Here is a 21229-nt window from a genome sequence, read left to right as displayed (position 1 = left end):
GGCCTGGGCTCCGCTCAGGAGGGCAGGGGGGGGCGACGGGCGGAAGGGGCCTTATCAAGCAGTTTGCTCCCACTCCAGCCCACCCCTGCTCCTCCAGAGGAAGAAGACAAAGCGAGCTTTTTCCTTGCTTTTCTCCCAAGTTTTGTTGTGTGTGTGTGTTTTTTAAAGATACTTTGGAGCTTGAGAGGAATATTTGAAACATCGGGTTGCCTGTAAAGCAAACGAGAGAACAAAGCGCAGGCCACTTTACAGCGAGGGCTTTTCTTGGAACGATCCTGGGCGGACTCACCCTCGGTGACCTGCCTCAGTTCATCCCATCTGCCGCTCAGCCGCAAGGGAGCGGAGGGGGGCAGCGGGGCTCCGGCCCGTCGCCCTTTTAAGGGGCGTGTCGCTGCTCCACGTGCTTTCGGTGAGTGACTGAACTACATAAACAGAGAGCCGGGAAGTAGGGGGTGGGGAAGAGAAAGAGAACAGAGTTTGACCGATAATAACCCCGCTGTTCGCGCAGCCGAATCTATAAAAGGAACTAGTCCAGGCTAAAAACCCTTAATTCTGGGAGAGAGGGCCTGAGCACCGTGTGCGAGGCAGAGCAGGAGAAGCCCCGTGGTGCTCACAGGAGAGCCAAGGCAGGGACTGGCAAGGACAGGGGAGGGGGCGCCACAGGGGCATCGGGGGCGAGAGCCCATTTCTTGGCTCTCTCTCTTTTAAAAAAATTTTTATTTTGTTTTGCACAAGTATTTCCAAAGGGACCGGGGAGAGAGTCGCAGAAACAAAAGTGGAAAGCTGGTAAGAGCCTCTCCAGCAACTTAAGATTTTGCTTATTGTTGTGTGTGTGTGTGTGTGTGTGTGTGTGTGTGTGTGTGCAAGGGGGGGTTCCGTCCTCTTTAGTTTCGGAAGGGAGAAGAGTAAAATCTGATTTCTGTGATTTGTTCTTACTGTTGAGTGTGGGACCCCCACATGTGCTATCTCTCGCCTCTGGGCAGGGTTTCTGTGCTTTGGACGCTTGGAAACACCCCCCCTTCTCCATTTCGTCTTTGCTCTCTTCTCTGGACTAAGTCCGGAGGCTTGTCTCCTCCTGAGAGAAAGTCGAGCATCCCTTGGGATCCGTGGGGACTGATGGTACGGGGGCCCCTTTCTCTGTCCATCCTGCTGACCTCGAGACTGAGTCCGGGGAAGGTGGGGTGGGAGGAGGACACTGAAGGGGAGCACACGAGCCACTTTTGGGGAGAGACCTGCCGGGGTGGAATTCAGAGTTTTTGTGCATTGAAAGGAGGAAGGAGCCGCACCTGGTGCAGCGACAGCTCTCGCCTTTGTTAAGGGATACCTGAACCCCTTTTTGGTTTTCTGGCTCGTGCGCTTTTTCAGCTGGGAAGACGACGGTTCCTCCACTTCCCCTTCTGGGTAACCGACCAGAAAGGCATCGAGCTGTATTCTGGCGAAGCATTTGTTTATCCGTTTAACACAGGACATTCCTTACACAGTTTAACTCCTCTCATGGTGTGATTATTCTGTTTTCCTCCTCCCGCCCCCCAATTTTGAGCGTAGTTCTAAACATTTCTAATGGACATTCGTGTGCATCGGCTAATCGTCAGGTTTCACCTGGTGAACATTTCCCCCACCAAAAGATGTGCGGCAAAGAAGGGTGTGGGGGGGAAATCGTTAATTAATGTAATCTATGTTGCACTTCTATCTTACCTCCTGGACTCCAGTCCCCCCCACCCCCGATTTTGTCCTTTTTATGCTTTGCTGCTTGTCTCCGTTGCCTCGGTGTGGAGACGGCGGCGCTGCTAGAATGACCGAGAGTAACCCCGGGCCGGCTGCGCAGAACGCCGAGCTCTGCCACATAGCGTGGGGAGGAGGGCGGGGGCGCGCCGCAGCACCCTCCGCCCCCCAAGCCTCTTCTCCCCTCCCCTTTTGGGCTAAAGAACCCGGAGCTCCTGGTTGCAGGGTAGGGGTTCCCTCTGGAGTGGTGGGTGGGTGGGGAGTGGGGAGCGTGAAGGGGTCCCATCTAAGTGCCCCTAGGACAGACGGACTCTTAGGGAGATCTTGAGGATTAGAGCAGACAGCCGGTCTGGGCTGTAGACGCGAAGTTCATTGTTTCCTTTCTGATCTAGGCTGAGTCAGCCATGGGTTGGGAAGCTGCTGGCGCAGACTAAGGAGGAAACTCTATAGAAAGCCCCTTTTTGTTGATTTTCATGTTTGTTTCTCAGCCGCCAATGATCCTTGGCTAGAGCTGGGAAGTTTCTTGGTGGTGGAAGTCCACAGCTCAGGGCGCTTTCATTGTCTTTTGACTCCCTCCTTCGGGGACTTAGCAGAAATGAAGCAGACCCAGGACCAGAGGAACCAGGCACGGGTTACTGGGCTTTTTCAGTATTGTGATTATCAGATTTTAGAAGGCAAGTGATACTTTTGAAGGATATTTCGAAAAATGAGCACTGGCCTGAGACTCATTTAATTGTTTTACTTTCGTGACACCCTATGGAGATCTTGGTCTTGACCAGCAAGCAAAATAATTATATGCATAACTTTAGCAACTCATAATGCATTAATTATTAAAATGGAACCAAATGAAATCACAGCTCTAATTGCTTTTTCTCACCTTTGGCAATAATCCCTGTAGAGGGTGAGCTTGCTCTCTCCACCCCAGATTCCCAACAAAACAAAACTGCAACTTTTCTACCTTACAAACAGGGCTATTTCCTCTCTGTGGACCAATTTAAATGAAAATGCAAAAAAAGGGTACTTAAGTCATTTAAAATTTTGTTTTTCCTTGCCGATCTTACCAAACCCCAAATAAAGGTACATTTACATATCCATGGTAGAGCTGGAAGGCTTGGACTTGAGACTTCAAATCTTTTATGTATATACAGTTTGCTTTTAATAATAAAAATCAGCTTTTACATAGTGCTTTAAGGTTTGCAAAGTGCTTTACATGTATTTGATGAATACATTTGGTGAATTAGGTGCTACTGTTAGTACCCATTTTATAGAATGGCTGGTTCTGAATTCAAACTCAGACCTACCTCTGTCCAACATTATATTTACCATGGCCACCTATAATAATTAATTCAACATGCAACATTCAAAGCTATCCTTCTTGTTCGATATGCCTCATTTGAATATAATTTTTTAATACTTTAAAGAAAGATATTTTTCTATTTTTATTGTTATAAAAGCTACTGGAAGAACTTCTCTGTTAGACCGTCCCAAATCAGTGAAAGTGTGAAATGCTGAAAATCTTTGGTTAAAAGTAATACTGTAATGCTTACCCCCCTTTCAGCTAAGCTTTCCCTTTGCTCTCATTAAAAAGCAATATCATTTTAGATATAGTGGGAAAAAAAACCACTGAATTTAAGAATCAGAACTGGGTTTGAATCCAGGCTCTTAGTAATTGTGTGACTTTGGGAAAGTCACTTTTTCTGACTCTCAGCTTCCTCTTCTGTAAAATAAGTGGGTCGAGGGTCAGGCTTAGGTCTAATAGTAAGTATCAAGTCAGTGCACAAATAAAATATTTTTGAAGGTATTACACACACACACACACACACACATACCACACGTGTGCACACAGTGACTTGAAGCAAAGGTCACCATGGTATTCTTGTAAAAGGGAGAATTTGTTGAGATGCATTAATAGGAGACGAATTTTAGAGACAGTTTGGGAGTATGAATAAGCCTTCCTTCTAAGGACAAGGGCTACTTTTGATTAAAGAATGATAAAGCTTGCTGTGAATTCAACTTTTCTCCAGTGAGCTTGTGACCTTCAAAGAACACAGGAATTTCTAACCATTTTAGTTTTAAGTCTCAATCAGGTATTAAGAGGTCAGGCTCATATTTGTTTCAGTAAACATATGTACAGTGTCTTGAGTTGACACCATCTTCCAGGATTGGTAGAGTGGTTATTAATGTTCTTTGAGTTCTCTGATTTTCCAATACATTAGGAACTCATTATACATGCATTATTAAAATGGAGTGAAATGAAACCCCAGTCAGGTTATTTTTTTTCTCATGTTTTGCAGTTATATCATGTATGGGGGGAGGGAGCTAGAATTTTTTGATCTTAAAGGTTTTTTTCTTACAGTTTCTTCTTGAAATAATCAAATAACTATCTGATGACTTTTTCTTACTATTACAGATTTTTGTTCAGAGATGAGATAGAAAGTAATAGAGGTAGATAGAAACTGATGGTCTCTTTAGACTGTGACTTCCAAAAAGATGTTTTTGAACACTCATTTTAACACATCTATCCTCAGAGAGGACACAGAATGTTAACTGTTATCTCTGTAGAAATGGAAAACAACATCCTTTTGGACAGTAACTTCCTTTCAAGACTTTAATGAACTTTATCTGCCTTTCTTATTCCCTACATATTACACATAAAAAGCAAAAGTTATTTATAGTGAGGCAGGTATGACTTTTTTCAACACCCCTTGTCATTACAGTGAAGTGGATAGGAATTAAATTGAAGAAAAGGACTTTCCAGTGAGTGGTTATTGAATTCAATGAGTTTATCTGCTTTGAGCCAGTCCAGATCTTCAGATGAGATATTAATTCGCCTACTACCATCATTAGGCCAGCCAAATTGCTGTTCCGTTTACCGGGAATTTTGTTTAGGGATTGCAACACTGTAGAAAGAACAACAAAGGGTAAAGTTTACTCAACTCCAAATTTCCCAACTTTTTCTTGGATTAAAATTAAGACTATATTATTACTTTAAACTAATTTCCTATGAGTATCTTGGGTTCACATCATGTCCAAGCTATATCATAGAAAACAATAACTGTTTATTAAACTGATTGACAAAAGAAAAGAATTGGATAGTTTGCTTCTTCAGTGGATTTTTTATTGGTCATGAAAAAATGAGATTACTGAAATGCCTTTCCTTAGTTTATATTGTTGACCTGTTGGTTTAATGTATTTCTGCATTATTTTAGTTTTGTTAAAGATGTGATTTCCAAGTGATAATAGAACAAGACACATCCAGGGTTCTTTTCCTTTTCCTTTTTGTTTTTTTTCTCTTTCTTTTCATTTCTGGCATTTCTTATTACAAGAAAACATAGGATTGTTTCAAAGATTCAAAGGATTATTTCAAAGGAGTTTTAGGGAAAAGATGTAGGATGAAAAAACTCCTGATACAGCTTTTCTTACAAAATGCCCTAACAATTTAGAAAGGACACCAACAGTCAACAAATATTTTATCTCAATTTCAGGGGGGGGTAAAAAGCTTGGTTAAAACTATAAATGTTTTGCTAATTGAAATTTATGAAAGACAAAGCAAGGTATTTTTAGAGTTTTCTAGTGGAGTTAGATATGTAGCTAAAGAACATGAATATATCATAGGGAGATAATTATAGTTGTAACACTAGAGGCAGGGTGCTGTGATAAATGGACAGCTGGCCTCTGTTAGGAAGATCTGTATTTAAGTCCCATCTTTGACACATACAGGTTAGGTGACTGGGCCAATCTTTTAGCCTTTCTGTGCTGACTGACTGCTTTGTAAAACTATGGATTAAGACAATTTTAGTTTTGCATCAGTACCGGAGTTTCCTCTCAGGGAGCTCCATAAATCATAAAATCACAAGTATGGGACAAAAAAAATTATAGACATACACAGAGTCAGAAAATGAAAAACTTTCCGAGGAGCTTTTCTGGTGCCTTTTAATCTCTGTGCTATGAGAACACTGATATTCTGCTAACCATGCTCTCAGTTTAGCATAGATTTTTTTTATTTGTTGCAAGGCCTTTAATCTTGAAGAGGACTGGTGACATCACCTTGACTTTTGTGTGAAGTAGATTTAAGTGAAGCAGAGCATAGTGAATTGAATGACTGAGTCAGGAAAATAAGCAAAAAGCAAAGCTAACCTTAAAATCCTGTGTACATGCCAGGTATGGGCTTGTCATTATTAATGAACTGAGATTCTGTTAGAAAGTTTCAGTGCCAGCACTATTTTCCCCTCTGACATATATTACATGTGAAATTGCGAATGTCTCAAAAAATATTTGTGTACGGTAAGTTTTTTAGTTGAAAATTGGCCCAGTTTCCATCATTTCACTCCAGACTTTATCCCAATGTCTTTCACTTCAGGGGGAGCCCATTTCCCCATATCTTTGGGGCAGCCGAACTTTGGGGTGTCTTCTGTTTATGTCAAGCCCCAGAATGTTCTGTGGCTAAATTGAGTTGGCAATTGTTGATCTCAAGCCACCAAAATAGCTTATCAGACTTCATCCCTGATTTTTTACTGAAACTTGGTGAATGAGCATCTGACACAATTACTGAAATTCTGAAGAAGTTTTGAAATACTTTCCTTTATCAATCTGGAAATGATCTATGGAGGAGCCAAGCGACTAGGAAGGGAGTCTTAAGTCAGAATTTTTTCTTATTCAATTGAGATTTTCAAAAAAATTTCTAAAAGTAGTTAGTATGGTTCAATGCTTATGGAAAAGAATAAGTAACTAAAGAAGAAATTTGTATGGGAAATAAGCTGATTTAGGTCTAGATAGATTTATGATCAAGATCGGGAATTTTTTGCTTAAGATGCTGAGTCCAAAGTATTTTTATTGGAACAAACAATTCTCCTCCCATCCGGTTGGAAAACAAGTAGTTTCATTTCCCTTTCTTAAGACAGCTGTGCTCCTCCAAAAAGGTTGTACCCTGAAATTCCATGTTTTTGTACTTTTATTAATACATTTTTTTTTTAAAGCAATCGGGGTTAAGTAACTTGCTCAAGGTTACACGGCCAGTTATTATTTCTGGGTGTGGTGCTGAGTATCCGAGCCCGGATTTGATCCAGGTCATCCTGACTCTGGAGCCGGTGCTCTTACTCGCTGAGCCTGAGCGACCTGGCCACCCATAAACAATTGGGGTTAAGTAACTTGCTCAAGGTTACACGGCCAGGTGTTTCTGGGTGGGTGATAAGTGTCTGAGCCCGGGATTCGATCTCCAGGTCTTCTCAACACTGGGAGCCGGTGCTCTTACTCATTGTGCTACCTGGCCGCCCCTTATTAATACATTTTTGTTATGAAAGATTTTCACCGAAATGAATTCATTAAAATAAAAAAAAAAACCACACACATTTGTATGTGTGAATCTAGTCACCAATTCATTCTTGCTTTTATGTGCCCACAAGTCAGCCACACTTTTTTTTTCTTTTTGGAGGGGGGAAGGTAGAAATCAATTGGGGTTAAGTGACTTGCCCAAGGTCACACCACTAGTTTTATGAGGCCAGATATGAACTCAGGTCCTCCTGACTCTAGGGCCAGTGCTCTATTCATTTCACCACCTAGCCGCCCCAACACTTCTTAAGCTGAAGTCTTAGTTCTGAGAAATTCTGAAAGAAAAAATTTGATGTGACTGATTTTTGAAGTCTTTCCATTTTCTATACCTTTTTTCATTTGAAGAAATACAGTAGGGAAAAGGCTCAAAGTTTAACATTTTAGGAAAACAGTGATATTACACTAACTTGTTTTTCCCCAATATAATTCTGTATAAGATGACCTATTTAAATGACAACCCTATTAAATTCACATTTCATTAGCTAGGACTTGAACTGAGCAGGCCTTGATGATTAAGTAAAATATAATTGTTAGGATCATACTGTTAGAAAACATAGATTTGTAACAAGGTTATACTAATATTTCTTAGGAAGCTTAAAACTACTCTCTACCTAAAACTATATCTGCTCTTAAGTTGCTTTCATTGATTCCCCCCAAAATGAAGACAGACAGTGATAGTTACTGAACTCTTTGGCAGTAGCCATCTACTACATGCTATAATTCAAAATTCCAATTTTCTCCTGAAAAATTAAAAAAAAAATTATAACCAGATGGTGCAATTAAGGGAGAGGGAGACATTCAATTTATCATACTAGACACATTTATCATACTAGAATAAAGGTAGATTATAGCACCAATCCAAATAATCTGTGAGTCTGGGTAGTTATTCTAAATTTGACTTAATATTACCTTTCATTAATTGAATTTTTGTGTACAGACAAGAATAAGCATTTGTTTGTTTTTTTCTTGGTTTTACCAGTGGTTTGCCTAGTTACCTTAAGCAAGTTGTTTAAATTTCTCAATGCCTCAGTTTCTCTGTCTGTAACATGAAAAAATGGCACCAGTCTCTACTCTGCTCTTTGATTTGTGGTAATAACTATTCTGGGTGGAAACCACTGTTAAGTGGTTCTGTGAGAAATTAAGGGCATGAATGGTGAGAGTATCTTTGTTCTTCCACTCACTAGTCTTTAACCTTTGCTCTCCACCAAGAAATTATGCAAAGGCAAAAGGTTTACATAGCTGGAAAGCATTCATTCATTCCAGCTCCCTCATTTTACAGAGGAAGAGACTGAGGCCCAGACGTGAAGTGATTTGGTAGTAAATAGCAAAGTCCTCTTTCAATAGAACCAGTACCTGTTCATTGGATTTCCTTAAAACAGTACTCCTTCACTGAATTTCCTTAAGTTTATTTGGATTCTGGGTCCTTCTGACTTTTGGGACACTCAGAAGGCAGTGATGAGTAAAGTGCCAGCTTGTGGACATGTCCTAAATTTAAGACAACAGGATTGGTTGTTGCTAGAGAGAATGATAAAGGGGACTGGAAGGGAGCGATGGATGGGGAAAAATAATGGGAAAAACCCAGCTGTTAGGACTGGGTGAACAAAAGATTTATTTGCCTATGAAACATTTCGTTAGTAACTGCCTTGCATTCATTTTACTCATCCTAGGATGATTAGAAACTAGCTTTTTTTATTGAACAAATTCATGGAACTCATTTTCTCAAAGAAGCATTTCACCAGTGGATGGCAGCATGAATCCAAATGCCTTTCTCAGTAGCTCAAGGTGTTATTAAACTTGGAGCTCTTATAAATGTTGGTGCTGGCATGTGCTACTCTGAGGAAATCTGACTTTACCAAACATACCTTAGAGGCCAGTAGTTTTGATTTTTTTTTAAAGAGGGTTATTCAAAAAGGAATCACCAAAGTGTTCCTTTAAATAGCAAGATTCCCCCAAAGGCTATTTAAAAATAAGATTCTATTTACTCAAATTCATGTTTACACTCAACTTTTCAGGAACAGACCTGCTGGGTGAAGCAAAGTTCATCCAGATTGGGCTGGAGTTGACTTGTGTGACTTGGGCACATTTAGAAGCTTCAGCTGATAACTATTGCAGGCTATCAGGATACTTATTTCAGAAAACAACTGTTGTAGTAATTATCATGTAATGTTTAGGTAGTTAGTGCTCCCCCTCCCCCTTCTTGATAAATGAATGGTATCTTAATAATATGAGTTTGATATTGTTTGAAGGTCAAAAGCCTGCGTAAGATAGGTGTGCCGCCCTTCACCTGCATGATCATTTCATCCTAGGTCATAAATAACACTTGACTTATAAGAGGAGTGTCTTTGAAGAAGTAGATCAGATGAAGATTTGATCTTCATTTAAATAGATGATTCCTACTGTGTTTGGCTTGATTTGTACAGGTCAGATCCCTTTCTTATGGAACCTCACATAGTTTGGGATGCTGATTCTGATTTAGTTGGCTATCAAGAAAGGCTGTCTCCTTTTAGATTTTAATGACAATGAGACCTCATCTGAGTCCTAGGGTCCCTCAGAGTTCAGAACTTAAGACAGATTATCACTGTTTTCTTTTGAAGGCCTCTGGAGGAGATTGTACCCTCTCAACCAATAACATGTTTCACTGTTTAGTAATTCCCATAGGTAGGAAATTTGCCTTATACCTAATTTACAATAATTCTGTAACAAATTAAGACCACAGATCTACTCCTATGACTACAATCCAGTCCTGAGCTGATGTATGTACAATTTATGTATAGCAACTTCAGTTTTTCCCCCCAATGGTTGAACATACTAGGTAGGAACAGATTCTTTGACAATGAATGGATTTATGGACACCTAATCTTAGTTTTTTATAAAATATCTGCTGTCCCTCTGTCAGATGGAGAATTTAGAAACCTATTAGTCAAACACATTTTTATTGTGGACTTACTTTAAGAAAGGTAATATACTAGGTACTGTACTAGATAGGGGCAGCTAGGTGGCACAGTGGGTAGAGCTCTAGCCCTGGTGTCTGGAGGACCTGAGTTCAAATCCAGCCTCAGACACTTAGAAACTATCTGTGTGACATTGGGCAAGTCACTTAACTGTTTGCCTCAGTTCCTGGATGGAGAAAGAAATGCAAACCACTTTAGTATCTTTGCCAAAAAAAAAAACCCAGGTGGGGTCAGGGAGAGACTGAAATGAATTAACAAAAACAATAGCAACAGTGCTGGATAGAAAGACCCTGTCCTCAAAAGCTCACACTTTAGTTAGTTAAACTCACCAAAAGTTAAACGCACTGTCAAGCAATGATCCACAGATCAACCATAAACTTTGGTCTATTGCTTTATAGTACAATCCTGAAGATACATACTAAGGTAATGTAATATACAAATATGAGGTAGTAAAGTTCCAGATGGGGGATACTTGATTTAAGCCAACTAACATTTATCAGGCATTTAATCTTAATATGTTCAAGACCACTGTTCTAATCATTGGGGATACAAGGCAAAAAAAAAAAAAAAACAGCTCCTGCCTTCAAGGAGCTAACATTCTAAAGAAAGGAAACAATACATAAAAGGCAGCTGGAAAGGATTGTGGAGGTAGGGTGGTGAAGTCTTGAGAATGAAGAATGTCTGGTGTGGGCCTCCATGATTCTGGGAAAAACTCACTAGTGATAGGAGGGGTCTGCGGAAGCAGAGGAAGAAGGCAGCTGAAGCATGAACACATTTAATGCTGCAGGAATTCAGAGGAAAGACTTACCATAATGGACTGAAGTCCTCCTGATTACTCTGCATTATCACTGCTTATGGTAAACCATGACACTAGGAGAGTGAACATAGTTAGTGTTTTGGTCCTTAGTCCAGTGTATTCATGAAATTGAGATTCTGCCAGATGCATGTGTGTATATGCGTGTATTTTCCTCCTAATCCGAAACCTCCAGGAACTCTGCTTGAGATCAGCAAATCTTATCTGTGGTCTTTTGGACCCTTATCTTAGGCAGAGGGGAGGTAATCCTGGTGATGGAATGTTGCTGACTAAATTTAGTTGGTCCATGAATCCAAGCCCTCCCAACGTTGATAGGGCTAATTCTCTTCAAGTAGGAACCTTGAGTGAGGATAAACCTTGAATCAGTCATGTTTACTCACATGTCTGTCCTAGTTTGTATTTTGTAAGTTTAGTGGAATTGGTGGTACTGCTCAGTTTTTAACCCCATTTTAACCACATTTTATATGGATGTTTCCTATTATTCCATCATGTAAATAGGAATTATGTTGACATGTATTATTTCTACATTTCTGTTAAACTGGCCTCATTGAGGGAGGATTTCTGGGCCACTCTAGACTAGTAGCAGTATTTCTCAGGGATCCTGATCTCAGGGATTGTGCTTGGTACATCTGTTAAATGGTGATAATTGCCCTCAGATGTTCTCACTGCTGCCCTCACTGGATGGTTGTGAAAATAATTGGAGATAATGGCATAGGAAAAGGCTGTATAAGTGGTAAATTGTTATACTTCTATAAAGTAGAGAGTAAATAGAACACAGAAATATTGGAATTTACACTTAGGTAATCACTTAGCAGGATTTTGTTTGGTTATTATATCTTGTAATCCATCCTCCCCCCCCCCCTTAAAACCATCATAAATTCACATTTGAAGAAGAGATGTGAGTCTGTTAGCTAGAAGCAACTTCAGAAGTCACCTAACCCAACCTCTTTGCTTTCCAGATGAGGAAACTGAGGCCCAGGGTGGTGCCTCGCCCAAGATCAAACAGGAAGTTAGATTCTTAGGTTAGATTTGAATCCAAGTCATTAGATCATTGATTTAGAGCTATAAGCCACCCTGGAGGCACTCATCTGAGTTTATGGATGAGAAAACAGGCTTGCAAATAAGGTCACAAAACAAGTAAATGTGATAGGCAGAATTAGGCAGAATTTGAACCCAGATCTAAATGATTCCAAGCCCAGGGCCCTTGTGGCAATGCCTGAGAGTCTCAAGATCCATAATTATATTCTGGTCTATACAGTTTGTTACCTGTCATTGTCTGTTTTTCTTTAAAGCTGTTTCTATTTTGGCCAACAGAACATTTCATTTGAAAACATTCTAGTGAGTGTGGTACTTTCTACAAGGGAAATTTGGAACCCTGAAAATACTAATACAAGTCCATGATTTCTAAACAGCCTCTCCTATCAGTAATATAATTCATTATTGACTAACAGTTTTTAAAAGTTTCTTCCAAGTTCAGAAGCATGTAGCAGTGTGGCTTAATGAAAAGAACATGGGATTCGAAATCTGAAGGCCTTGGTCCAGGTTCGTGCTTCCACACTCATTAACTTTGGACAAGTCAAAACATAGCAGAGCCGGAGTTTCCTCACCTATAAATACTTGCCTTTTACCTATCTCAAAAGGTGATTGGGAGGAAACATCAGTTGCAGGGTTTTATGTTTTTTCATCTGTAATGTGAAAGGGCATTATATTACTAGGTGACCTCAATGGTGCTTTCTAGTCCTAAAGACTTTATGTGAATAACCACATAACTTTTTCTTTTGGTAAATTCTTCAGAACTATCCAGTCAATCAGCCAAAAAAGTGGTTGATTCTGGTTATCTTAAAAAGTGGCCGAACTTTAAAGGAGTGACAGCAGGGCCTGGAATGGAATCTTTTTGTAACCTTGTTTACAGGCAGGCACCTATTTCTGATGATTGATGAAACTCATATCACTTGATTAATTGCATTCCTGACAAATGTCAGCATATACTGTGGATTAACAAAGGTATTTCTGAATGACGCTTTGTCTAATGTCCTTTTGCTTATTTGGTTGAGAACAGGCAAGGAAGCTGGGAAGTGATGTGTTTGGTTCACCCGACTCTTAAGAAATAGAAGTTGGTGAATATAGAGACAATTGTATGCAGGTGTTGGCTTAACTCAGTTATTTGAGTTCTGGATTCTGAGCCTTCGGGACTAAAGTTCAGGGCTCTCTGAAGGACTTACCGTGTAACATCTGAGGGTGAGCCCTTAGAGGCATTGTTTTCCTTAATTTGTGTGTTAAATAGAGGTTCTGTCACTTTGTCTCTGACAAGTTACAGCTTTTCCCCCATGAAGAATTTTGTGGTGTAAGAAAGGTGAGAAAGAAGTTAGTGTGAGAGGGTAGTAGGTATGTGACAGGAGAGGAGTAGGGAGAAATCTTTTCATTTTTGTCTTTAGAGGTTTGTGGGAAAACCTCAGTATATTTGCAGGCATAAGGGAAGGGGGTTAATGGATAAAAAAAGACAGAAGATTCAACAGAGGGATGAGAAAGTGAGAAATGTAGGGAGACTGAGAAATATGTAGTGAGTGAGAGAATAGAGAAGATAATTGGTGAGGTCTAGGTGGTAGAGTTAACTTTGGAAAGGTGGAGAGTCGTCTGAAGTTTTGAGACAGAAGGGAAGAAGGAATGAATGTGGAGAGGTTCAGAGATTATTTGCGATGGAGACAAAGCTTTAGTCATAGAAGTATTGAGGTGGAGAGGAGAGGAGGGAAGAGGGAGGAAGTTGGGGGTTTCCAGGAGTGGGGAGTTAGTTACCTTAGACTAGATGGCTTCCATCTTCTTGGTAATCTGCTCAGACTAAGGGAAGTCTGGTTGGACTAGCTTCTTGAGTGTGGAAAGGTTTGGAATATAGAAAGGTAAATTTGATATAGAATTAACAGTAGATGAAAGGAAATTCACTCATCTATGTACAGTTCAAGTTAAATAACATGAATTTTTTTACCTACCCAGTAAGTATGATTTCTCCAGGAATATTTGACATCTCCAGGAACAGAAACAGAAGACTGAAGATCACCCAGTAATGGAATGATGGGGGTGGGAAGATTAAGGGGATGAGCAAATCTTGGGTAATAGCATGCCCATATTTTATGGGTTATAGCATATGCGGGCAAAGTGGGGAGTATGTGGGGAGAACTGATGGACTGGGAGGGAGAATTGGAATCGTGGAATTAGAAAGTGTGGTAAAAGAATAGTTTTAGCAAGTTTGATGTAGGGAGTGAGAAAGCCACAAGCTTTAAATTTTGGAGGTGAAGTAGATCTGTGCCCAAGGTGTGGTCATGCTGGTAGGTGGTTGTATATCTTTTGGTGAGAGGAGATTGATGAATTTAGATTTGAAAATATTGAAGGGTCTGAGAGGCCAGAGTATCAAAATCATCACCAGGGATTTAGGAGTCACAAGAAAAGTGAAGGAAACAAAAAATGTGGATGAGAAGTGTGTTTCTGACATGGCAGAAGTTGATAGAGACAACTTCACTCTGTAAAGAAGATGGTAGATGGCTGTGAACTTTAAGGAAGAAGTTTTTGAATGGTTATGGGTGGTCTGAAAGTGTCAGTGGGGAGAAAAAAGGATCTTGTCTTCTGAGTGTAAGGAATGGTTCGCTCTACAGTGGATTTGGAGGAATCATTGTCCGGGGAAAGCCACATTTCATTCAGGTGGGCAAGTAGTGAAGAGAAGCCTGCTGAAACCAGGGCAAGGAATATAGAGGGGTTTGTTTACCATAGTACAAAAGCTGACAGAAGGGACAGTGGGTCGGCATGAGGAGGGATGGCGTTGAATCCAGGTAGCTTGACGGCATAGAAGGAGTAGGAGGGGTTTTTTGTAGAATGAAGAGAATGGGAAGTAATAGGTAGAGGGACATGCTAATGAGGGGGAATGCTGGGTGGGCAGAGTTTTGTTTTTAAAGGAGGTTTGGCAGTCTCTCCAGCTCCAGTGCTCCTTTTCTTAAGGGTGCGTTAAGAAGCTGGTTTGAGGCAAAGAAACTTGGTTAGTTCTTTTATTTTTTTCACAAAATAAAAGATTGCAAAAGTTTCAAGGGAAACAAGGCATCCTATCATTGGATGTAAGGCAAAAGTCCTTTAAGGTTTTAGTATCATTCCATTAGACTGGGGGAAGATAGGGCTAGAAGGACTATCTTTGAAAGACTTATCTTCACAGAGTTTGAGCTAGACAGAATAATTTTTTTTTCTTGTATAGTCATTAGAATTCTGTCTAAAACATCAGCAGGAAGGACTCTAACCTTACATCAAACAAAATCCAGTCTAGTTTCCATACAAGAGAAAAAAGATTTCATGGAAAGGCTGCCTAAGTATCTGGGGCTTGGAGGGAACTTGGTAAATTTGACAGCCTTTTCCACATCTCCGATGCTAGCATTGTGTTTGGCTTGGGTAAAGTTCGATGTTTTTCCTTGAAAAGTAATGTTGAAACAGTGATTTCTTCTTTAGGGGAAAGGTTCTTCCCTCCAATCCACCCCCATCCCCGTAGTTAAAAGCAAATAGTTGCGTTGTTTGTTCAGAGCCTTCTTTGAAGGTTGTTCTTTGTTCAGTGAGGATCCAGAAGTGCCGTGTGTGAACGGACTGTCGATTAAGTTTCTCATTTCTCCACAGTTCTGCAGCTGTCAAAATAGAGTTCTTTCTTTGTGATCTATTTTCGGGGACTCTGAATGACTATAGTTACTAAAGCCACTTCAAAGTAATAGATAATATACTCATTATCGGCAGGCTTGGTGAAGGAAAACATTTTTGAGAACTGAATTTTGCGTCTTTAGTTGTCAAAATGTAAGAAATGTGAACAGCGACAACAATAATAATAGCTAGTATTTATGTAGCATTTTGCAGGTACCTCATTTTATCCTCCTAATTTGGTAGATGCTGTTATTATTAGACCCACCATACTAAAGGGAAAACTGTGGGAGTCAGAAATTTAGTCACTGCCCTGGATCACACACTTACCAAGTTTCTAAGGCAGTATTTGATTTCTTTCTGACTCTAGGAAGGTGTTCAGGATTCTTCTTGATTAGCTATAAGCTAGGTAGAAGAGTGGATTGAGCCTTGGGCCTGGAATCGGGAACACCTGAGTTCAAATCCTGCCTCAGACACTTACTAGATGTGTGACCCAGGGCAAGTCATTTAATGCTTGTCTGCCTTAGTTTCCTCATTTGTAAAATAGGAATTAAAAATAGCACTCATCTTCCAGGGTTGTTGTGATGACCAAACGAGGTAACATTTGTCAAGTGCTTTGCAAACCTGTATAAATGCAAGCTATTATTATTAATTATTATCATTAAATGCATTTCATGGTATCATGGTGTAGTGGGAAGAACTTAGAGCTTAGAGTTCAAGAGACATCTGGCTTTGAATCCTGCTTGTTAACTGTGTAACCACTGGGAATTACTTAATTTTTCTGTTCCCGAGGGTGTAGATCTTTATTTAATGAGAATAATAAAATCTGCAGTATCTACTTTACTGAGTTATTATGAAGCTCAGATGAAATACTTCAGGATAGCCTAGTGCTTGATTTGGAGTCACAAGACCTGAGTTTAAATTCTGTCTCATACTTTATCGGTTGTGTGTCCCTGAGTAAATCTCTTAGCTTTTCTTAGTGTCACTTTCCTCATCTGGAAGAGGGGCCAAAAAAAGAAAATGACCTACACTATAGGGTTATTGTATCAAATAATATTATGCAATGCATATATAAAACACGCACATGTTAATATATACACGCACATATGTGCATTACATGTTTATATAAATATAGAGACATACATATTTTAGATTTGAATATATGGCTACATACGCGTGTCTATACATGAAATATACATATATGTGTATATGTGTGTATATAGATAATAGACATATACACACATTAATGTGTAATGTTTCATAAACCTTAACGTGCTGTATGGATCCTGCAGACTTTATTATTTTCATTGTATAGATGAGCACACTAAGGGTCAGAGAGATTAAGGGATTCCCAGTGGTTACTCAGCTAGTTAGTCTATGCCTTCTGGCAGTTGGCAGATAACTTTATGTATTTGTAGCCCAACTGACATTCTGGTTGTGATGAAGTGTTTGGACTTATTGTGTTTTTATTCCTTAAAGCATCCACAGAATATTGAAAAAGCCAAATAAACGAGGGGAAGGAAGGTCTGGAGCCTGTTGAATAGTTATACTGGTGGATCTCTGGAAACCTGGAGAGGAAATGCCAACAGGATGAGAAGGCACAAAAGGGGGTGTGGTGGGTTTATTGTTCAGGATTGTTAGAAGGGAGAGCCTATGCTGATCCGACTACACAGGGTTTGTCAAAGATTTATAAATATACTTGGAGTCAGAGGGCCTGGGTTCGAGTGCCCATTCTGTGACTCACCAGTCTCATGGGCTTATTTGTAAAGTGAGGTAGCAAGTTCAGATGATGGCTAAGATCTTCCTGCTTTTAAAGTCCTGTGTTCTCTCTTCTACCATTCCGTGTTGTAAGGCTTCTTCCAGCTTTCACGGTCTCCAAGCTTCTCTGTCAGTGCAGTGCAGTCATTGTTTCTGTTGGTAGTGAGATGGGTAATGGTAATGTCTTTCGTGCATTTTTTATATACAATTTTCTGTTATTCTAGGATTTTTACTTTTGTTATCCCTCAAAGTTTAAGTGCTTAAAACTAGCTCACAGATTCTGAAATCAGTCCAGCCCATTCTTTTATACCCGTTCATTTCTGGGCCCAACTTATGATCTATGTATTCTGTCTGTAAGATGTATTTGCCAATCTTATGGTCTGTATGTTCAATTGCGTAATATAGTCCAGACCATTGGTATTCGTCATATACTTTTTTCTTTTCCTAGCGGGGAGAGGGAGGCTAAACTCTTTTGAGTGATTTTTTTGATCATACTTGGGTGTCTCTACAAGTTTTGCCAATCTGTGTCAGCCAGTCTTTACCATCTCTAAGAAATCACTTTTGCATTTGGTTGGTGGGCTGAACATTCTCCATTATTTTGTGCCTTGCTTGAGAATAGTTTTTAATGAGCCCATGCTTTTCCACAAAACAAAGGCCCAGACTTTGAGCATCAGCAATGGTTGTATACTTCTGAGTTGCAAAATACAGTTTCCAAAAAAGTAAAGATGATGGTCACCCAAATGACAATTGAAAGAAGCATGGTAGGTACGAGTGGGCTGCAAGATGTTCTCTACAAGAATTGTGCAAGAGAAACAGTCTAAAGGCAGTATGAATGGTATATAGGAAAAGGTTGGAGTTGGAAGACCTGTATGACCTTAAGTACATTACTTATTTTCTGTACCTCCTTTCTCTATGATACTTTACAATTCTTTTTTTTTTTTTTTTTTTGGAGGGGGAAGATGGGCAATTGGGGTTAAGTGACTTGCCTATGGTCACATGGCTAGTATGAGATAAGTCAGATTTAAAGTTAGATGTGAACTCAGGTCCTCCTGACTCCAGGGCTGGTGCTCTATTCACCCCAATACTTTCCAATTCTAAATCTATGGTCTGAGATGGCATTGGGAAAGGGTGGGACTATGTGGCAAAAGTGAGGGGTAGCTGTGGTCTGACCACAGACTGAATGCTCAACTTGTATCCAAGCAATGTCAAGGAAGTTCTTTAGGTTGGGTGGTCCCCTCCTCCCCCACCTTGAGAATTTATGGGAGGACATGGCCAAGATTTCCTAGGATAAGAAAGCATGGGGGGAATCTTTTGCTTAAGGCTAATCACAAATTTCAGTATCAAGCTTATGTATATCTATTATATATGTATATATTATACATTATTACATATATACACATATTATTATATATGTGTATACACACACACATATATATATATCATACTGCTTTTTTCCCTTCTAAATTTAGCATTTGAAAATTTGAGGGTTTTTTTTGTTTTAGTTTAAGCATGATTATAATTTAATATGGTAAGGATGTATACTGAATGTGGCAAGTACTCTAAATCTGGGGGTTAGAGGCCATTTCCCTTCTGCTGGCCATATAACCAGTTTCACAGGATTTATGGAATGCTTGGGGAAGGGAGCAGGGGGAGGCAGGGTGAGCATTAATAGACCAAAGCAGAAAGGGACATAGGGTTAGAGAGATTGGGGGAGGTTTGATAATCCTACGGAATTTAGTGGCACACATAAAGAATTACACTACCAACTGCCATAGAGCAGGGCAATGATAAACTGTGAGATTTGATAGGAACTGAGCTGATGAATCAGAGGGAGAGAGGAAAAATTGCAGGATGAGTCAAGAAACCCTCCCACTGTGGAAAAACCCAAAGAAGCAATATTTTACAGTGAAATTATGGGTGGGGCGGGTCTTCTTGTAATAGAGCATATTTGGTAATCAGTCACAAAGCTGGTAAAATCACTTCTTCCAGTGTATTACAGACACTGACAAAGCTAATCCTGCTGCACATGTTGACTTCAAAAGAGTATCCATAATGTATAAGTCAGAGAATAGCCATTTTCCATGGTAAGGAATAAAATGAACAAACTCTTAGGGGCTTATTTAAAAGGCTCTTTCTTCTTTCATATACAAGAATGCTTACTAGGCCCCATGGAGAGTAGATATATTTACTTCTTTAGAATCAATCAATGAATCAACAAGCATTTATTAAACACCTACTATGTGGTAAGCACTGTGTTAGACACTGAGATGGAAACTTTTAGTGCTGGGGAAAATTTATAAGAAGGATGCTAATGGTAAAGACCTTTGATAAAAGTTAAAACTGTAGAATATGAGAGTTGGAAGGGACCTAGGAGATTATCTAGGTTGATTTCTAGCAGAGCAGAAAATCCCCTTTCCTCTTACAATATTTCCAGTAATTGGTCTTCCATGCTACATTTGAAGCTGTCCAATAATGGTTACCTCCCTACTTTCCAAAGGCAGTCCTTTCCTTTTTTTTTTTTTTTTTTTTGGCCCTTTATACTTAGGAAGTTTTTCCTTACACAGAATTAAAATCTACTCCTAACTTCCCTTATTTGCTCCAACTCTTGCCCTTTGGAGCAAAATAAAACCGGTGTGAACCCCTTTCCACAAGATAACCCTTCAGATACTTGAAGACAGATAGCATGTCTCCAGGCCCTCTTATCTTCAGGAGACCTTTTATTTAATCCTGATTTGGCAGGTTTCCATTCCCTTCACTATTCTGTTTTTGTTGCCCTCTGGGTTTAACCCATCCATTTAGGGTTTCTAGAGCTTTGGGATCTTAATTCTGTCATCCAGTGGGCTTTGTGGCATCTGAAAAATCTGATAAGCATGCCTTTTGTGCCTTCCTACAAGTCATGGATAAAAATGTTAATCAAAACAGGGCCTAGAAAAAGCTCAGTTGGAATTAGACACTTCCCATCAGGTTAATATTGATTCATTCATCATCATCTTTTGGGCCTAGTCATTCAACCAATCCTGAATATTATCCATATCATTTCATTTTGCTCAGAAGGCAGCTGTGAGAGATTTTTGTCAAATGGCTTACTGTAGTCTGTGCTTGTCTACCGTTATCCTGATCAGTCTGACAAAGTACAACTGTCAAAAATGGAAATGAGGTTAGTCTGGCATGACTTAATGAATCCAGATTCATTTATAATGATCATCAATTACTTTTTTAAGTATTTGCAGACTACCCTTTTTTTTTTCCTGGAGGTTGGAAGGTAGGGCAATTGGGGTTAAGTGACTTGTCCAAGGTCACACGGCTAGTTTTGTGTTAAGTGTCTGAAGCCGGATTTGAATTCATTTCCTCCCAACTCCAAGGGCCGTGCTCTATTCACTGCACAGACTACCCTTTTAACAATTAATTCTAAAACTTTACTAGGAATCAAAAGTCAGCTAACGAGTTCTTAGTTTAAAGAATCTGATATTTTCCCATTTTTTAAAAAAGTCATCCCATTTGCCTGTTTTCAATTTTGTGACACACCTCCCTTTCCCTATGAATTTGTCTGAGATCACTGACAGTAGCTAAGTAATAGCCTTCTAGTCCTCAGAATGTAGGTGGTCTATATCTTTGCCAAGAAAACCCTAAATGGGAGCATGAAGAGTCAGACATGACTGAAAAAATGACTGGACAACAACAATGATCTAAATTCATCCCTCATTTCAAGTCCCTGTTAATAATTTTTATTTTATACTTCATTGCCTGAAGATGAGCTTTGTTGGTAGAGAAAACAACAAAATGAGAATTGAGTAGTTCTGTCTTCTTTCTGGTCCCATCTCCTGACTGCCCCTTCCCCATCTCCCTTTCCCTCCTTCTTGCCTCCTCCCCGAAGAGAGTGTTCCCCCTCATCATATACCTTCCTTTTGCAGTTTATCACTCATCACCAACCTCGGTGCATTCAGAGCTTTAGAGCTCTAGACCCTGTTGTTCTTACAGGCTTAAACACGTTATACCCCGG

The 21229-nt window shown here is 39.8% G+C and overlaps 1 protein-coding gene across 1 annotated transcript in view; it reads left to right on the top strand.

Moving 5' to 3' along the window:
* The first annotated feature begins 453 nt into the window (after positions 1 to 453).
* ABCA1 (ATP binding cassette subfamily A member 1) overlaps positions 454 to 21229 on the top strand; it is a 148539-nt gene continuing 127763 nt past the window's right edge. Inside the window, exon 1 of the mRNA XM_069106082.1 lies at positions 454 to 786. The gene's annotated coding sequence lies outside the window, so the exon portion shown is untranslated. The remainder of the gene's footprint in view (positions 787 to 21229) is intronic.

The sequence above is a fragment of the Petaurus breviceps genome, unplaced genomic scaffold (assembly GCF_028583685.1).
Source record: "Petaurus breviceps papuanus isolate PSGF00001 unplaced genomic scaffold, PetGlider_PUasm1.0 138, whole genome shotgun sequence".
NCBI classification, from domain to species: Eukaryota; Metazoa; Chordata; class Mammalia; order Diprotodontia; family Petauridae; genus Petaurus; species Petaurus breviceps.
Note: the sequence above shows the minus strand (reverse complement) of the source record. Positions and strands in the feature narration are given on the sequence as shown.